We start from the raw sequence: 7,426 nt of genomic DNA, 5'->3' as shown, positions 1-7,426 counted from the left end.
GCCGCCGCGGGTAGTTGAGCTTGTACCTTGTAGGGTAGACGGTTGACTGCCTCGTTAGTCCAGTGTTAGCTTAATTGGTCTCGGGTCACGAGGTCCTGGGTTTAAACTAACGATTAGGCTATATGAGATAATGGGTATTTTTAAAGAATTTTCAGTTAAAATTCTCAGCCCAGTCGAGAAATTAGTGGTATTATACCCCGTGCTTCGGTAAGCATGTTCAGCCGTTGGTACACGAAAATTTCCCCTTAAACGAATTTATAGTTGACCATTTATAGCAACTGTAACTCGTACGAGTAGTACTGCGCGTACTCGATGCTAATTAGAATGAATTACACTCAGCGTGTAAACACAGCGGCGCTTCACGCAGCGGCGCCCCGGCCTCTGCCCTCGTGTCGTGCGCACTTTACACTCATTAGCGGAGAGTCCCAGGTTCAATGCGCCATGCTAATGTCCCCGTTACATTACACCACAACCATTACACCGACAACCAGCTATCGTTTTAAAGCTGGGCTTTCCGAGTTCAACGAATGATTTTATATTAAGTAAGTATGATTTGCAGTAGGTAGTAGTAAGAACAGGTGTTTAAAAAAAATTTTAATAAAAAAAATTCAACCGACTTCCAACTCAAAAATTAACCTAAACTAAAAAGCAAAAAATAACATCTTACCTATGTGCTACCTTCTGATCAGTTTGAAGGCGGTGCCAAGCCAGTGATGTTTTAATTCAAGCCGTTTATATAACACAATTTCTGTGGTTCTTTCAGAAACGGCTTTAATTAAAACATGACACTGGATTGGCACCGCCTTCAAACTGATCAGAAGGTAGCACATAGGTAAGATGTTATTTTTTGCTTTTTAGTTTAGGTTAATTTTTGAGTTGGAAGTCGGTTGAATTTTTTTTATTAAAATTTTTATTTTTTAATTTTTAGTGTTAGCAGACCTAACTGAGTGTGAACAAAAATTAATGAGCAATTAGTTGAAACGTTATTTTCGTATGATAAGTATGTAAGGCCTACAATCCCAATTTAAATATAAAGACTACCTTAACTCATATACAAAATTTCACTCCCCCCTTATCCACACGTAATATGAATATTCAGAAAAACGTGAAAGGTGACTGTCCTCCGTCTTCATCACCAGACCCCTATGCAGTCACAATCTATATGGGTGGAAAGTTCTCATCAATATAAAATTTATCAAGTCCAAACACAAGGTAGCTACTGTGAACCGTCGAGGAGTTCCCTTAACTATCCTTCATCTTCATCACCAAACCTCTAATACAGTCACAACCTATCCAGGTGGAAAGCTCTCATCAATACAAAATTATCAAGTCAAAACACAAGGTAGCTACTGTGAACCGTCGAGGAGTTCCCTTAACTATCATTCGTCTTCATCACCAGACCCCTAATACAGTCACAAGCCATCTAGGTGGAAAGTTCTCATCAATACAAATTTATCAAGTCCAAACACAAGGTAGCTACTGTGAACCGTCGAGGAGTTCTCTTCACTGTCCTTCGTCTTCATCATCAGACCCTTAATACAGTCACAACCATCTAGGTGGAAAGTTCTCATCAATACAAATAAATCAAGCCCAAACAAAAGGTACCTGCTGTAAATCGTTGACGAGTTCCATCGTCTGTGTATCGGCTCCATCATCAGACCAACTCCAGACCTTCATAAAATTGTAGTTGTTTAAAATACCTTATGGAAACACTAACAAAAGCACTAGCCGTCCCTACGATTTTCGAAAGTTCCTCTCGATTTCTCCAGGATGCCATCATCAGATCCTGACATGAAAAAAATGGGACTACCCTGAAATCAAACCCTTCAAAACAAAAAAGAATTTTCAAAATCGGTCTACAAATGACGGAATTATCGCTGGACATACATAAAAAAAAAAAAAAAAAAAAAAAAAAAAAAAAAAAACATACATACAGCCGAACGTAGAACCTCCTCCTTTTTGGAAGTCGGTTAAAAATTACGAGCAAGGTTAATTTGACAAGAAAACACTAGCACTACGAGTGTGTGTTCTTCTTCAAACAACGATGAATTTCAATCTGGATCGAATCTTACATAGATATAGCCATAATTTTAAAACTTATGTGGAAAAGATAACATGGATTGGTCATATTATGATTTAAATAAATAAAATAAATAAATAAGCCTTTTATTCGGACCTTATTATGCATATCTTATAATAGTTACAAAATATTACAGACATTTAAATATAAAATCGTTTAAACATTCAAAACTTTTCGTATATTTCTTTCTTATTTAGTTTCTGTAGGTCCGTTTGCCAATCGGCAAAGGCCTCCTCCAACCTTCTCCATTCAGTTCTTTCTCTGGCTACTCTAGTCCAGGTTTTCCCAGCAACCTGTCTGATATCATCTTCCCATCTTTTTTGTTGCCTTCCTCTGTTCCTTTTCCCTTCTCTTGGATACCACTGTGTAATCATTGTTGCTCATAATATGGAGCATATTATGATTTACAATGGATTAAAAAGCCTGGACGGTGTGCTCCGACACCAAAATATTCGAGCGAGTGAGGATCAAGCCGAGCATCCCGCGGCTGTCGTCAAAGTGCAGCTCGCATGATTTTGTGCAGCTATTGAAACTTAAATATAATGAAATTACTATTTAATCGATTGGATGATGGTAAAGACTACTGGCATGCGGAACTGTTGGTCGCCCGCCGGAAGCCATGGGCGGCATGCGACATGAGACAAACACGCCGCCGCGACGGCGCGCTGCAGACACTACAATGATTTGTTTCGATGAAATAAACACTATAGATTATTCCATTAATTATTTACGTACAAGGTATGTAATATTTTTATTATTTATTAATTGTCAAACTTTATAATTTAAGTAATTACGAAAGCACTACATTTGCTTTGCGTCAACTGTGTGAAAACAAAAACACAAAACCTCCACATGGTGTTTGTTGATTTAGAGAGACTTAGAGAAGTGGGCTTGCACCAAGGATCTGCTTCGAGCACCTATCTGTTTCTCCTAGTAATGGATGATCTGACATCAGACATATTATAGAAAGAAGCGCCTTGGTTCATGATGCTGTGCCGATGGTATTGCTGGGGAAACGGCAGGAGAAATTGGAAAGTGTTGGTCTACGAATCAGCCAAACGAAAAATATTTATTTTTGGACTTCGGTGGCACATAAATTTTTCACAATTGCCCTAAATGGTGGAACCCTACCAGCTTTCTCCGATTTTCGGTACCTAAGATTTTCTCCAAAACGACGGTAATGTGGACCGAGACGTGAAAAATATAACGAATGCGGGATGGATAAAATGGCAATAGGTTTTCGTGCGAACGAAAAGCATATATTGAGATGGATGTGACATGTGACAAGTATGAATAATACAAGGAATAAGTATGTAAGAAGAAGTCTGAAAATGGCACCAGTGACAGAAAAATGTTAGCTTGGACATGTAATGCGAAAGTCATATTACCAGAAGAATGTTGAAATTGCAAGTTCAAGGACACAAAGGGAGAGAAAGGGCAAAGACGAGATAGTTGGAGTGTATAAAAGAGGACATGAATATAAAAGGAGTGGATGGTGACTTTACAAGTAATAGAGACGAATGGAGGAGATTGACATATTTTGCCGTCCCCACTTAAGTAGGACATGGTAGAAGAGATGATGATGATGATGATGATGATGATGATGATGACATACAGCACTACATGTAAGACGTAGAATATAAAGACAACAGCCTCTGCTAGTCTTGTGGAGCATACTTCTCAATATATATAAATAATATAAGTACCTGCCTATTGAAATTACATTTCGAAAACATGTGGGAGTTAAAAAATATACTAACACTCAACTCAAGGTGACTCAAGTGACAGTTCAAATAAATGGATAAACTATTGCACTGTTATGATAATAGAGAATTCATAAACAACAATTATTTTTCCTCACACTGTGTGACGTCACTGTGCCCACTTTCCCCGCAACATGTCAATGAAATATGAAAGTACCCTCTACTGCTACAAACATCTTCAGGCGCTCTTACACGGCATTATGACAACAATCATAAATTTTAATATAAAACAACCACTCCAGCATAGAGTTCCGAACATACTAACGATTTGCGGCTCGACTAAAAGTTGATAGACATTTGGCTCCTTGTATGTCAGTGTCACAGTACAGTGCACAGTCACAATTACAGTACAGTACGATATCATCGTGATTCTTTCAGCCAGGTCATTCAGATGAATGGAAATATTTCAGCTAGCAGTAACGTTTATCTCGTTAAAAATACATTAATAACTACAGATCTTTAGTGATATTGGCGATCTAATTTTAATTTTAAGTTTTCGACTATACTTTTGTGTCGCTAATAATAAAACCCTGAACATTTGAAAAGTACTTTTTCATTTTAAATGAAAGTATTGAATTTTTACATAGGAATATATAAGGTTTGTGATGATTTGTCGACCTAAATATGTATCTAATTCAACTCCGCTTCAACTGGACTGCTCTTATTGATCTCTTGATACAAGAATACGCCAACTTCATAAAACCGGTTCACCGTTAACTATTAAAAATTCTTCTATACCAACAAATATTATATATTGTATTTCAGTGGCAATGTGCACTAAATCTTACATTATTTGACTGTGATAGCGACAAGACAAAATTATTTGCAACATAATGTCTCCAGTATGCTGTATCGGTGGCTCAGTGTTGTGGCCTGTCGCGCGACTGTCGCATAAACAATACGCCCCGTCGCGCGCGCGTCAGTGCAGAATAAATAACTTGACTCGACACATCAATTTGTTATAGAAATTATGTTCACATGAGCCATTGTCTGCAATCAGCCCGATTATTATAATACAAAGTTTCTCATCGGGATCTATTTATCTGAATAAGCTGAACTCAAGGACCTTGTAACCGATTTCCAAACGGTTTTTAAACAGAATAGCCCAGAGAAATCGAGTTTTTATATCCTTTTCCTATCTAATTTGCTGTTTGTGATAGTCAGATTATCTCAGGCTTCAGAGTTCTAAGATCCAATGTTGCTCGTAAAAACTTCAGTCGAGTTCTGAGAGAAACGTGAGTCAGCTAAATCGAATTCGTTTATTCCCAAATAATCAAATTACAGGCGAAGAAAACGTAACAAAAACTACTTCTCAATAGAGCCTTTGTGTAGTCGCCAGTCGCGCCTGCGTGCGCGGTAGTCGTCACGCGTCGGCGACGGGACACAGAAAAGGAACGAGAGCGTCCGCCGACAGAGGGCGCTCGTGGGGAGTCGGTAAACGACGTGAAATAGAAATTAAATTATTGAGCCTCACAAAAACTGAGCCGCGACGAATGCACTAAGAAGGTGTGATGACTGGAAATATTTTCCAATCATGTTTCCGACTATTCTGACACTCTTTTTATTAGTTACCACGGATAAAAGCGATCTGGTGTTATAAGATTTGTAATAGTAGCTTTTTGTGCCAGAACTCAACCGGAATACTACCTACTTATTTCTGTCTTTAAGCAACATGGCTGTATTTTGGTGTAAAGTGTATACTTCTAAGCAGTCACTCTGCTGAGTCACAGACGGGGGGGGGGGGTCCGGGGGCACTTGTTTAGAATAATATGTAAAGTTATCCTAATTTCATTGCAAAAGTCTGTTTTCCTTACACCGTAAATCAAACACATCGATCAATTCAAATTGAAAAGTTTTCATAATTGAATCATTAACATAACGTTAAATTAATTATTATTATTACAGTCGCGTGCCACAATCATTAATAACCGCTAATCACTATTAATGATCATTAATAACCAATAATTACTACGAGCAGGCACAATCGCGTCGTGCGTTACCGATTATATCGAGCGATTCTATTTAAATTCACAGCCATCGATATATGTATGTGTAGACAAGACGCTGATAGGCAATTACATTTTGCTCTATGAACTGTGATTTGTGTAAATTGTTAATTCTTTTACAGTCTCTTCGAGATCACATAATAAATTACGCTTTATCTTAAAACAATTCGATATTTAGATCATTATTACCTTCTACCTACCAAAGGCGCCAGGTTTAAGTTCCATAGTTATCTACAATATTCACAAGGAGCATGGACAAACAAACTTTCAAACTTTCTGCATTAATGAAACGACGAAGACGAAGATCATTATTATGTATTGTCAAAAGCTATCGCTCTTAGCTCAAACTGTAACACGAAAGATTCAATTTTCTTTTGTAGAGTAGGTACGTAATATCTACTTACGAGTAATGTATTCTGTGCTTATCCATACTCTTTAAAACGGCAATTATTGCAAAAAGCTGGTGATAGGATAGCTAAAGACTAGTGAGGTAGGACTAAAGAGGACGGAAGTAGGACAGAGGCCTGTCTGGTATGATTCTTTGGTATGAGCACTGATTTCATGACGCGTTTGTATGTGTGACAACTGCGGTTCTCCTCCCGGCGGGTCTGTGCTAGTGGATGTCACAGTCCATTTAGTGGGCGGAGTAGCTCGGTGTGACTGCGTGCGGTCAGCGGTCACACACAACTATTTATATTGTTAAATATCAATAACAATTACATTCCCCGTTCGGTCGTGACTATTTTAATTAGGAAGCTTCTGCTCTCGAGCCGGAGCCGCGGAATCTAACCGAGCCCACGGTTATTGTTCGTTTTGTGGGTGGGATTCATAAAATTCTCTGTGTTATTCCAAAAAAATTAAACAAACGTTTTGTACAACAAAACGTTGTACAAAAGAATTTTCTGGTCAAAATAAATGACTTTAGAATTTGTATTAAATTGGAAATTCCTAAATTTTGATAAATTCCGGTGATAATCTTTCGTCAGAGTTAGATCAGTAGGTCAACAGTACTATAGATCTTTGTGGCAAAGCTGGATAAGTACCTAATACATATGCTTATCCTATGCTCCTAATCAAAGCTAGTACGTTACCAAGCAGCGTCTGAAGGTTACAGTTGCAAAAATGTACATTGGTAATTATTACAATATCGGTATCTACGAAAAGGCCGAGGTTTCTATAACTGTCACCAGTAATGTGACAGGCAAAAGATCGCGCGGTCAGCTGGTTCGAGTCTTGGCGCGGCTAATTGCCTCAATCAGTTTGTAATTGCGTCGCGGACTTTGTGTCCACCCCCCTCCTCACTGGTCACTAACACTAGCCTAAACTAGCGTTACATTAGTGACCAAGAGATAAATAACCTTTATAGTCCAGCGGTTAGCGCGTGTCACAGATCATGAGGCCCTGGGGTCGACTCTTGGACGGGCTATGAAATATGCAGAGGGATTTTAACGATTAACCGTTAATAAGTACCGTTATTTATATTATAGTTAAAGTTACAAAATTATCATAACAATTCCCACAGAATTCCATAAAAATAACACGATACGAGACGGAGCGCGATAACCATGCTCCGCTCC

General features: G+C 38.4%; 1 long non-coding RNA gene across 1 annotated transcript; it reads left to right on the top strand.

Annotated features, from left to right (window-relative positions):
* Positions 1-589: 589 nt before the first annotated feature.
* Positions 590-1,664, top strand: LOC128199273 (uncharacterized). Its single transcript, XR_008251926.1, has 2 exons — positions 590-1,297; positions 1,428-1,664. It is a non-coding gene; the product is annotated as an uncharacterized LOC128199273 (long non-coding RNA).
* Positions 1,665-7,426: the final 5,762 nt, after the last annotated feature.

Source organism: Bicyclus anynana, chromosome 21, assembly GCF_947172395.1.
Source record: "Bicyclus anynana chromosome 21, ilBicAnyn1.1, whole genome shotgun sequence".
NCBI classification, from domain to species: Eukaryota; Metazoa; Arthropoda; class Insecta; order Lepidoptera; family Nymphalidae; genus Bicyclus; species Bicyclus anynana.
This window is presented reverse-complemented; position numbering and strand designations above follow the sequence as displayed.